The 12776-nt window shown below is 43.4% G+C and overlaps 1 protein-coding gene across 1 annotated transcript in view; it reads left to right on the top strand.

Moving 5' to 3' along the window:
* Positions 1-12776, top strand: part of LOC122559178 (inositol 1,4,5-trisphosphate-gated calcium channel ITPR1) — a 205366-nt gene that overhangs the window by 111765 nt on the left and 80825 nt on the right. The gene's annotated exons all lie outside the window — the stretch shown is intronic.

The raw sequence follows: 12776 nt of genomic DNA on the forward strand, positions 1-12776 counted from the left end.
GCAATAGGGACCCAGCTTCCATTCCAGCCTCAGGCAAATTTCACACAAACTTTCACCCAGTGTGTGTGGGTTTCCTCCCACAATCCAAAGCTATGCAGGTTAGGTGGATTAGCCTTGTTAAATTGCCTGTAGTGTCCAGGGATGTGGAGGTTAGGTAGATTAACCAAGGGAAATGTAGGATTACAGTGATTGATACAGTAGAAAGGATGGGTCCAGGTGGGATGCTCTTTTGGAGGATCGGTGTGGACTTGTTGGGCCAAATTGGGGGGGCGGGGTTCTAGTTTTAAAAATAAACCCTCACCAGGGAAGCATTGAATTACTTTGGGGTTGAAGTTTGAGCACACCAGTGCTACCAAGAGAGAGGAAACAATGCAAATTTATGCATTGCTCTTGAATTTGATTACCATTTCCTACAATGCCACACATCACATTGCCGAAAAGGGTTTCTCTAATCCATGTCATGTGTGTCACACTTGAGCAGTACCTAAAACAAGACTGGCCATTGGGTCCCCAACACAGTCGGGGCTATGGCTCTGTTCTGTGACCTTCTAACTGTTTGGTTTCCATGCTTTGATGATGCAATGATCCCAATTTGTGCTGCATGTTTGTTGACTGTGCCACACCCTGGAATTGATTCTATACACCAACTTGAGAGACCGTTAACATGCAGGTCACCCTTGGAATACATACAGGCCTCACTTATTGACTGGAAGATAAAGATGGCTGTATTCAGTCTCCATAAAGTAGCTGGTCTCACTGTTAACTCTGCCTCAGATTTAACAGGGAGCCCAGCAATGCTGCCTACCCTCTGCAACCAGAGGTACACCACAAACTAACTTCTGCCACATGCTGGTCTTTGAATATCAAAACCATTCTCTTCCTGTGATTTTGATCACAAACAATCTTCCAGAGACGGAAATATGTTTTCCAATCCACTCTCTTGCTGTGTTGTACTTAATTTTGCAAAATAAGTAGTGAATCATGGCCAACCATTGTCCCTGCTTTAAATAAAGCAGCAGCTAGGTTTTTTTAGCCACTACTCTTGACCCATTCCAATTTGCCAATCAGACTAGCCAATCCACGTCAGATGCCATATCACTTGCTCTTCACTCTTCCCTAGAACATTTTGACACCAAGAACAGCTGCGTAAGAATCCTACTCATTGACTACAGTTCAGCCTTCAACACTATTATCCCCTTGAGACTGATTTACTAAACTTTGTGATCTCGGACTAAGCCCCACTCTCTGCAACTGGGTCCTCAGACCACAGTCGGTGAAGATTGGGGACAATATTTCATCCTCACTAACACTCAACAATGGAGCCTCCCAGGGGTGTGTACTCAGCTCTCTACTGTCCTCACTGTATACCCATGACTGTGTCGCCAAATATCAGAATAATGCTATTTACAAGTTCGCTGATGACACCACCATAGTCGAATCTCAGGTGGCGACGAAACAGACTACAGACAGGAGGTGGAAGACGTGGAAAGATGACGCACTGTGAATAACCTTGCTCTCAATGCTGGCAAAACCAAGGAACTAATTGACTTTGGGTGGGATGTTACTCAAAGCCCCCCCACACATTAACAGCAGGAGGTGCAACGAGTGGAGATTGTCAAGCTCCTGGGAGTGGTCATCCACAACAAGTTTTCTTGGACTCTTCATATGGACGCACTAGTTACAAAGGCCCAACAAGCAGCTGAGGAAATTTGGCACGACAGCAAATACCCTTGCCAACTTTTATAGGTGCGCCATTGAGAGCATTCTGGATGTATGACCACCTGGTATGGCAACTGGATCATTCAACATGGAGACAGTTATAGAGAGTGGTGAACTTGGCCCGGACAATCACAAAGGCCAACCTCCCACCTATAGAATCTATCTACCAGGCCTGCTGTTGAGGAAAGCCTGCCAGTATTCTCCAAGATCCATCCCACCCTGGCAATGTTTTTCTCCAAACTCTACCCTCAGGGAGAAGGTACAGAAGCCTGAATGCACGCACCAGCTGGTTTCACAACAGTTTCTACCCCACTGTTGTTAGAATACTGAATGGACTCTCAAGCTCTTAACTTATGCCTGTACCTGTGATTGTGATTGTGATTTTGTTTTTGCTGCTGTTTACCTATTATTCTCTTATCTATGCTGTGATCTGCCTGTATTGCTCGCAAGACAGAGCTTTTCACCGTGCCTCGGTACACGTGACAATAAATTTGATTCGTTTCAGTAAGCTAGGCTGTTGAGATTAAGGCCAACACTTGTATTCTGCAAGATTAGGTTTTGATTTTATTTGGGATGTGCAGATAACATCAAGGCTGCAGTTGGATTCTCAAACTTGGCAGTAAATGTACATACATCAATGTCGATCCTTTTTTTATTTTTGATGTAATTCTAAAATTGAACTTTGATACCCTGCAGCTTTGGAAACAGAACAGAGCAGTTCTTGATCTTGACAAAAATTAAAATCTGAAGTGCAATGTCCATACTTAGAGTCAATTCTGCTTTGTACGTGCACTATTTGCACATTACAACTAGCAGTACCTTGTGCTATGTCAGTGGCTGATATAACAATCAACTGTCTCCACAGGATGTTGTATAAGAAAGTTGGCTGGATCGTTGGGATTCTCTAAACTGTGACATATTTATTTCTTTATTGGAGAGGCCATAACAAGTGAGAACTTGCTTAGCATTTTCTCTTTTGACTTGGGGACAAGGGGTTAGTTATTGTTTCAAGCCTGTGGTATAAAGTACCAGGCAGTGACATGTGCCTAGAATGCTGGTAACTGCTGAGAATGTGTCCAAAACAGTCAGATGCGATCGGTTCTATTTTAACAAAAGGTCTTTCAGCAGAGTGGTTAAGAGAATGAGATGTGTGCATTGCCAAGGCACACTGTCTGGACGATGGTGTACGGTTAGCCCTGGGAACAATCTCAAACAAAGGAAAGACCATTAGGGATTGACTTGGCTGGTAGCGAAACAAGATTAATTTTATCTACACAACCCTTCTCCGTTACAGCAGCCTTGGCATGAGTTGACAGTCATTAAATTCTGAAAACCGTGGAAACCTGAAGCCCTTGTATAATGGCCTTATTCGCTTTCACATGCTGAACAGGAGGGCTCTGGTCAGATGATCTCCAAATATGGCAAGCAAGCCTATCAACAGTTAGGCACAGGCAGCCGAGTCTCAAAACAAGGTCATTCGCATTTCTCTCCAGCACTGAAATCAACAAAGACATGTTATATAACTTCTATTTATATCCTGTTTTCTCACTCACTGTGCAGCACACAAGAGCTTTTTGGAAGTGGGAGGTTTTTTAATGAGCTCGTGTTTTTTTTTTCCACCTTTTCAAACCGACAGGAGTTAGTTTGTCATTGGAAAAGGGGCAAAGGATGAATTTATTTGCAAATGTTAGTGATTTACTGGTCTGCTCAGCAGAAGTGAGATGTGGAATAGATTGCATTGTAAACCTTACTGTATTAGGGTTAAATGTTGACTTTGTACCATTGCCTTGATAATTACCCATCAGGTATTCTGATTACCTGGAATCAAGTGAGATAGTTATGTTGTGGCAGCCAAAATATGACGTTTAATATTAAATGACAATTGCAATATTTCATTCCAAATTTGCCGCCTCCCTCATAGCTTGAAATGTACTATTCTGCAATAAATGCTCACTCGTGAGTCATACCCTACCCTCAGTACTTCTGAGAGCAAGTTCTATGTTGCTGTCTTTGCTTAAATCTCTGTTTAGTATGCCCTAATAATCAGCTATCCTAATTAGTATTTTTGTACAAACAACATCTCTCAGTAGCTGCACCCCCAATTTTGATTATTTATCAATGATTTTGTTGTGCTTTCAATTGTGCTCCAGCCCCATCATCCTGATCTTTGGCCATCTGATGCAGAGGGGTGTGGGCAGTCTGGAGGGCCTCATCCTGGGCCTGCTCCTGGGCCTTGGCCGCATTGATTTTGAACAGGCCCAGGCAGTGGGCTGTGGAGGGGGTCATGACTGTCAACTGTCTACCCCTTTCAGTGCTACGTTCCTGCCTTGGAGAAGAAGCTGGCTGTGTCCACAAACATACTCTGCCTTTATAAAAGGGTATGCACCACAAGGGGTAGAGTCCCCTTCCAGTGCAATTTTGATTTAGCTCCCCTTTTTCCCTATCTCTCCCTCACCTCTTGATGGTTTCAATTCCCTTTAACTGATGTTACTTGTAAATTAATCCATTGGAGAACGAGTGACTTGCTGGTGGTGGTTAATAGGTGAAAAAGAATACCACAGATGATTTGGTGCCAGTGGACAGAAAAGTTCAGTTGTGTGTAAGAGCCAAGGGTGACATGGTGGCTTAGTGGTTAGCACTGCTGCCTCACAGCGCCAGAGACTCTGGTTCGATTCCTGCCTCGGGTGACTCTGTGTGGAGTTTGCACATTCTCCCTGTGTCTGCGTGGGTTTCCTCTGGCTGCTCCAGTTTCCTCCCATTGCCCAAAGATGTTCAGGTTAGGTGAATTGGTTCTGCTAAATTTCCCATAGTGTTCAGGTGTGTGTAGCTTAGGTGCATCAGTCAGGGGTAAATGTAGGGGAATGGGTTTGAGTGGGATACTCCTTCGGAGTATGTTGTGGACTTGTTGGGCCAAATGGCCTGTTTCTACACTGTAGGGATTAATGAACAAGGCTGCTAGCTACAACACTTTTTAACAAAGCAAAATTTCATTTAGACCATCAGGGTATTTTTGACCCATCTTCTCATCTTCCTCAAAAGAGAATTGGACAGCAGTGCAAACTGAACTAGGGTCAAGAACTGGAGGCATGGTTGTGAGAATCAGGTTCCGACTCTGGGTGGGGTACAATCCTGAAGACTTGATTGCATAAAGTTCCTGAGTCTATCCTGCCCATTCTCACCAATGGAGCATGTGGGATACACATAAGCAAGCTTTTCTGATTGTTCCACACCAATCCTGAAACAAAGATGCTCTTCATTATCTGGTTGACTAATGTTTTGAAATCCATCAAGGCAGCCCTTCTACATCCAGCCTCCATTACTTTTCTGACTCTAAAACAAAGGACTTTAAAAGGGAAGATCTTCAATTTTTTCCACCCCGGTTGTTTGCAGCTAGAAAATGGACCTTCACTCCATGATGACTCCAGGGGAAGTGCCAGAGGCCCCTGGCAGCCCAGGAAAGAAGTTTTTGAAGGAGGATTCCTCTGCAGGCAGGAAATAACCCCTCAATAGTTTTGTGCTTTTTCTCTGGTTAAGAGTTTGTGCTCTTGATTTACTGTGCATGCTTACCCTGTGATTTGCTCTGTGAGATCTCTAATCACAGTGGTAAACTGATTCAAGTGACTGCTGCAGATACAGCAGTGGCCTCTGCACAAGCTGGTTTGGAGTTGCTCCCAGTCCACCTATGGTCCCAGATTTGAAGGCAGGAACGGAGTGTAGAATCAGCATCTTTGAAAAGAAGCCCATTGATGCCAAGAGGGTATTCGCGGGAACTGCAAATAAATGTGACCGATCGGGAACTCGAACAGAAGTTTAGATTTTCTCTTCGATTGGATGGAATGTTAAGAGATGGCTGCAAAGATGTGGAGCTCTCTGACAGTAATTGCTGAGAGGGCAATGTTCAGACTGCTCAGTGCTTGAACCCTGAGGATTTCTTGTCTTGCACACTCCACGGCAAAAGTTAGTCAGACTTGGGGATGGTTGCTTGGGAGCACATTCCTCTCAAGAACCCGACGGGTTCCCAAGCCAAAGGTATTTCAGGGGCTAACACCCAGTAATCAGAAACATCCTTTTCATGCTTATTTGCCTGCCATGAACTTTTAAAGATTGTGTGTGTGTGTGTGTGTGTGTGTGGGCTGTGCTCCTGGTTACGTCAACAGGATTGCTGGCTTCTAAGGAATTACCTAGGGAACTGAATGATCAGCCAATGCAGTCAATCATCCACTGATCCAAGGCATTTCAGCTGCTGGCTTGTTTCAGCAGTCTTAGCTTTGCTCCTTAGAATATTAAGATCAGTAGTTTGTTGATTCTTGAGGGCATTAGCAGCCATCTACCTTTTTTGAGGGGTGGGATAGGGGTGAAGTGGGGGTGGTGGCTGAGATGGGGAAATATCTGACAAGAGGCCAGAGACGTCACTTCTCTCTCTCTCTCTCTCTCTCTCTTGGAGCAGGACCAGAATGGAACAAAACGCACCATTTAACAGCTTCACCTTATCAGCACTCCAATTTCCTGTGAGGGAAGGGGCCGTTTCGTCAGTGACTCGCTTTCCCTGTGTGGTGCGACATTCCCAGTCAGTCACCCCGCCAACACCCACAAAAAGAAAAGCAAACAGTTTCAGTAAACAGCGTTTGAGCAGCTGTGCTGGCTGGCCAACAGCCCAAACTTGCTTGGTCATTGCTCACGAAAGTTAACTTGCCAGATACGCAGAGGACATGAATAATGGAGGTGCTGAACTGCAAGCATGTGAGCTGAGGCTTTTTTTAAATCAGCAAAGTGGAAGGGAGCGAGTGGTGTGAGCTGTCTTGAACTCTTGTGCAGCAGTATTCTAGGATTTTCCATTGGCAGACAGTGCTGCTTTTACAGGCACTGCAGTTGAGCTGGAAAGTAAGATATAAATTGGCCTCGTTAAAACTTTCCACTTTTTTTTGGTGCAACCTCTGTTTCCTGTCAAAGCCACCCTGCCTGTGCATTTTTTTTAAATTTTTTTAAAAAGTTTATAATTCAAAAGCATTTAATGTTAAATGAAATGAAAATCTTTTATGCTGGTGTCTCTACTTGTTGTATCGGCCAAGCAAGAAAACACTTCTCATGTCTACATCCACGCTTTCCCCTTCATGTCCGTCTGGGTCTCCTGTTTGACATCGCAAATGGGTAACCCTCTGGAAATCTGGCATTATTTCTGCGTGTGAACGTAAAGGTGGATCATTGGGTCTCGTAGTGTCATAAATTATCCAAGATGCGAAGGGAGCAGTTAATCGGAGTGCAGTGCTTCTGACAGTTGTTTTTCTAAACCACTTTGGGTTTTATAGCCCTGGTGTTCTCTCTCAAATTGAATGCAGCTGGGGTATAGCTAACTGGTTTGGAAAGCTTGTAGGTCCCTCTACAAGCTGCTCCTTTTTAAGAGAAATTCTACCCAGGTCTCCAACCACTTTTTTTTTTCCCTTACTCATTTCGCTCAGTGATTGTTAGCCATTGTTAATTGACCTGTTTAGATGGATTATGATATGCCTGGAAGGCAGGCGGGAGTTGAACCTGGGATTTCTGACTCCAGAGATACAGACACTGACACTGTCACTGTCACTACCACTGCACCACAGGCACCCTGAAGTGATGCAGGATTTGGACCTGCAATCCCCTAATATCACCCCAGTTCTCACTGAATCAGACCCTTTTCCTTTATGCCTTACGACAGCTACCTTTTTCCATTGTGTGCAGAATCGCACAGCACAAAGGCCATTCAGCGCATATGGCCTGTGCTTGATCTTTGAAAGATCCGTCCAATTGGTTCCATTTGCCCTTTCCCTCTCATAATCTGCCCAATCTCTGTATCTGTCACCTTACAGGTTTCTCCTTGTCAAATAGATATCCTAGACCTGTTTGTTTTTTTTTTAAAGCCCTTCCCAACTTGAGACTTTGTGAGGTGTTAACATTAGAGATTGCAAGCTCTGTCTAGCATTCCACTCAGAGAAAATCAGGAATTGTCAGGTGCAGAACGACAATAAGTAGGGGGGTGGGGGTGGTGGTGAAGAGTGCTTCATGGCAATGATTTTCTTCCTTGCTGAACTGAATATCATAAGAGTGTGAGCTCCTGTGTATGGAGTTTGTTGCTATGGAAATAAGCTGTTCCGGGCTGTATCAAACTGGGTGGTAGCTTCCCCCACATCACCCACGCATTGACACAGGGCATTCCAACTTCTGAATGGAAATGCTTCAGGCGCATTATCTCCTCCGGAAGGTTTGTAAGTGTTGGAAAAATGTTTGTTGCACCAAGGCTGCTTTGGGAAGAAGCAGGGAAGCTGCCAAGGATGTTAACTGAAGTGCTAAAGCCTCTTTTTGTAATTGCCCTGCCAGTTCAGCACTGAAATCTCTCTCCAGCAGCTGGTGAAATGACGTGTCACCTGGTGAAATTAGATAAAAAGCTGAGTTAACTGTTGATGGCTGTACACCGACCTGTCAACCCAACTGTTCATTTCAGCTTCACATCAGTGAATCGCCTATCAACTTTGTGAGGAGAAATTGCACCACTGACAATCTGTGAAAATGTGCTGACCTCAAAACAATTTGTCTTGATGGAGTGCGTTTGATGTCACAGCAGAGTTGACGATCAGATCAAAACACACCGAATCAGAGAATGTGATCCCAAGATGGTTAAGTAATTATTAGAGTGCTTTAGAGGAGGAAAATGGGGTTGGGGTGTTTAATCTAGTGGGAATTCCAGTGTTTCGGGCCTGGATGAGGCCAAACACACAGTCCAGGCAGTATATACAATGCTGCAAACAAACTATTTTTAAGATGTCTTTGTTATGCACGTGGGAAGGCAAATGGTGTTTTATGAAGGCAATTGAAATTTTATCAGAAGTAGCCTGACCGTCCCTGCATTGCTTACAGGGAATTTAAACTAATCTTTCCCATTGAGGTTTGTGAGCAGTTAATAAAAGCTGGAATGGAAGCTCAAATCTCATTGGTATGAAGTTGCTGAGATAGGTATTCTTTGCTGGATTGTTGCAGTTTGTTTTATTATTTGCATGTACAGAGGTTGGGATGTGTCCTTCCGTTCCTCAGTAGTTCTTGTGGTGATCATAGGTTCCCACAAGTATTGGATAGAACATTTCAGTACATTTCTTCAGTAGCCATAAAAGTAAATGTCCAAATTGCTTTTGTTCCCTCTCAACTCTGAAGCCAGTACTTCAGCTTCAACACAGTAGTGATGTGCTGATTGGATGATCATGAATACGGAGTGATTTGAAGAGAAATAGTTCATGGAAGAAGACTAACATGACAAATCCTGAATTTCGGAACTTTTTTTTTTCAGCCAGAAGTGCTTGTTCGTATCCCCTAGCAAATAATGTTGCAAGCAAGTACAGTAATGAAACCTACTCGGACCTTCAATTGCGATCAGTGATAATTACAGATTTGCTCAATTAGGATAGCCCACAAAGCACTGGTGACTCAGTCTCTGAGGTTGACAAGATGATCCAGCAGCAGTCATAGTTACTGAGGTTAGGTTTTTGTAGCCATCAAGGAATGAGATAGAAAAGGTTCTATTCCTAGTGTTTAGTCACTGCATTTAATTTTGGATGGAAATCAAATATTCTCCCGATTTTACTTTCCTTTTTGTGCACTATCTAACCTGACTCCACTTTACCGCCCAACATTGTGACAGTGGGCTCTCTTCTAATTTTATGGAATCTGAGCCATAATGGCCTATAACAGACGGCAAGATTGGATTTCTTATGGCCCCATGGTCAGGAGCCACGACCAGGAACTCAGTTCTGGGTTATTAGATTACTTTACAGTGTGGAAACAGGCCCTTCGGCCCAACAAGTCCACACCGACCTGCCGAAGCGCAAACCACCCATACCCCTACATTTACCCCTTACCGAACACTACGGACAATTTAGCATGGCCAATTCACCTGACCTGCACATCTTTGGACTGTGGGAGGAAACCGGTGCACCGGGAGGAAACCCACGCAGACACAGGGAGAATGTGCAAACTCCACACAGTCAGTCGCCTGAAGTTGGAATTGAACCTGGGTTCCTGGTGCTGAGAGGCAGCAGTGCTAACCACTGAGATAAGAGAGCATGAATGCTGTACCTTCTGACTAGGAGACAGCCAGAAATAAATCCAGGTCCAAAGGAGCACTCTACTTTTTGGGCAAAAAGTTTCATGCAGTTACTGAGCTGTGCCTGGCACTAAAGAGAAATTGTCTTTTTGAGTCAGATGTAATCCTATTGGGCAAAGGCCCAAATTGTAGGGGTACCAACAAGGTTAACAAGAATAATAACTTGGTTAAATTATGGACCGAGAGTAAATGGGTGACCCATATTTGGATTTTCTAAAACTTGAAAAGGCTGTAGGGTGGAAATTAGGAAACATTTGATTCTGTGGAAAACTTGTCAGAAATTCTGTAACATCTTAAAGGTGTGAAGATATTGGAGTGGGTGGAGAAAAGATTCACAGGGATGGTTCCACCAAACAGGCTTGATGTTGGGGATGATTGTGTTTTCTTTGAAGAGACAACCCTTCCATCAAATCTCCTCAATTATGAGGAGTCTGGACAGAGTAGACTGGGAAGACAATTCACACGAAAATAAGGAATACATTTATGGTAACTGGCAAAAGATGCAGGTGGTAACTTGAGGAACTACTTCATGCAGGTATTGTGATCAATGAAGGTGCAATGAAAACTTTCAAGAAGGATTTGGGTTATTCTCTAAAAAAGTGGGAGGTGCAATGGGACAAGGCAGGCGCATGGCACCAGCTGCATTGCTTGTTCACACGTCCAGCACAGTAACAGATACGATGTGTTGAATTGTCCCTTCTGTAATTTCAAGAGTGAGAATCCGGGAAGGAAGTAGAATATTGTATGCATATTCTGTTCAGAAAGAATAAGTGGGGCAAGGAATGAGAGAGACAAAAAATTTAGGGTGATGTTTCATTATTTCATGGGCAAAGGCTTTATTTCCATGCTGTCAGTGTTGAATGTTGGAGGAGCGTCCACAATGTGGAAGCAGTTCTCCTATTTGAATGGATTAAGGCTTTATGTGAAGTTGAAGAGGGTGAAACTGCTAGTACAAACAAATAAATCACTCTCTGGATTGAGCTTCACAAGTAGAAATGTACTTGAGATTGCGAGAGACAATTAGGTCAAAAGTTTAATAGGTTAGCTACTTTGATGCACAAAAATCAGCAAGTGTAGGAGTGAAGTTGCAATTTAGTCATAGAACGTGGAACATTACAGTGCAATACAGGCCCTGTGGCACTTGATGTTGCACCGACCTGTGAAGCCAGTCTGAAGTCCATCTAACCTCACTATTCCATTATCATCTGTATGTTCATCCAATGATCATGCGGATGATAATGGTAATGAATGGTGAAAGTTTTGATTGCACCTGCCTTGATCACATGAAGTAGTTTCTCAAGTCTATACCTTTGGCATTAAGGCAAACAGTGAATTTGGCAGTCTCTTTTATGCCTCCTCTAAATTCTCCTGGAAAGACACAATGCAGACCCTGTCCAAGACTTGCAAGATGCAACAATAAATGACAAGTCAACTTTGTAAGGGCATAAATTAATGGTGGATATGTTAATTCTCCATGCGCGATGGGTATATTGTGTAGATAAAAGAAAATAGATGGAAAGAAAGACATAACGTCCATTTTGAAACTGTGCTTCATAGTCAAGGAATCATTTCTAAGTAATTCTGTTTCCAGCTGGTGATTTGCTTCTGAGCTCCCATTAACTTCACTGTCGACAGTCCACTGATTTATATTCAGGGATGTTTCTCACTGTGAATTGTTCCTTTTATCACTCCCAACTTATTAGGACCTCAAGGTGTCCAACACTTGCCTACTAAGGTCAAAATCCATTCGCCAAGATTATGGTCCTTTTAACTTTCCTAGTTGCCATACAATGAAACGTTGTTGTTCTAATTGTTAAAACTCATCGATGTTCATAATTTGTGTGGAGACCACTACTGGGATTTACAAAGCTTTGTTGGTTTCTTAATATGAAAAGTATGGAAATTATTTGGAACCTGAAGAACCAGAACCTATGGCAGAATGAATCACAAGAAAATTGCGCTCTCCTTTACGGTGTGATAAACCGGTGTTTGGGATGTGGTTACAAACATAGGAATTTGGAGGAAAAGTAGTCCATTCAGCTCCCCTCCACCACTCAGTAAAATCATGACTGATGGTCAGATTGTGACATTTCCATCCACCCCAGTAACCTTTGATGCCCTTGCCTACTGCATAACCAAAAAACTTTGACCATTGCCTCAACTGTTGGCTCCATTCAGGAATCCAACCTGGAAGGCATATTCGTTTTACAGGACTTCTGTTGAACTTTAGCTCCAGCGTTAGTTCGGCTGCCCAGAACCATGCAGAGGATCACAGCCTATGACCAATGCCACAGTGGCCATGATGAAGTTTTGAGCTGAGTTAATTTGGCCCTGTGCTGTCATGATGCTTGCTAAATAGAGGGAGTGGGGTTGCCATGTGACCTACACAACCTCGACTATTTTTAAGAGTCCAGTAACTGCAGGTGTCAAATTTAATTGCACTGTCGAGATTTCCCCTGTGAGAATCATTTCAGTGAAAGCATCTGTCTTTGAGTGGAAAATCTCCAAGGGATGTGGAATTCCTTGTCTTAAGCACTTATTTTTAGCCTAAGTGGTGATAATGAGGGTGGTAACAGGAAGAACAGCATTATCTTTGTTTCCACCATTTTTTTTTTGTTTTTATTAAATATTCGATAAGCCATGCAGCATTTGTTTTATTTAATCTTTCATTACGCAATGAAACCTGTAGCTTGCACTTTGGCTTCTAACAGCGTTCCCATGATTGTATCACTGTTGGAATTGACAGCAGCCTCTCCTTTCATTGTCTCCTGTCTGGCAATGCGTACACATCACCCCCTCATTTCCCTCCAGCCTCCTCGAATGCAGCCCCATCTTGCCCCAGGGACATCTAATGAAAAAGCAGAGGTGTTCTCAGTTAGGTTTAATTCTTAGAGTTGGCAGTAATGTGACCGTCTAGGAAACTATTTCAAACCAG

The sequence above is a fragment of the Chiloscyllium plagiosum genome, unplaced genomic scaffold, assembly GCF_037043375.1.
Source record: "Chiloscyllium plagiosum isolate Xiang-an unplaced genomic scaffold, Cpla_swu_hap1 HiC_scaffold_14, whole genome shotgun sequence".
Taxonomy (NCBI): Eukaryota; Metazoa; Chordata; class Chondrichthyes; order Orectolobiformes; family Hemiscylliidae; genus Chiloscyllium; species Chiloscyllium plagiosum.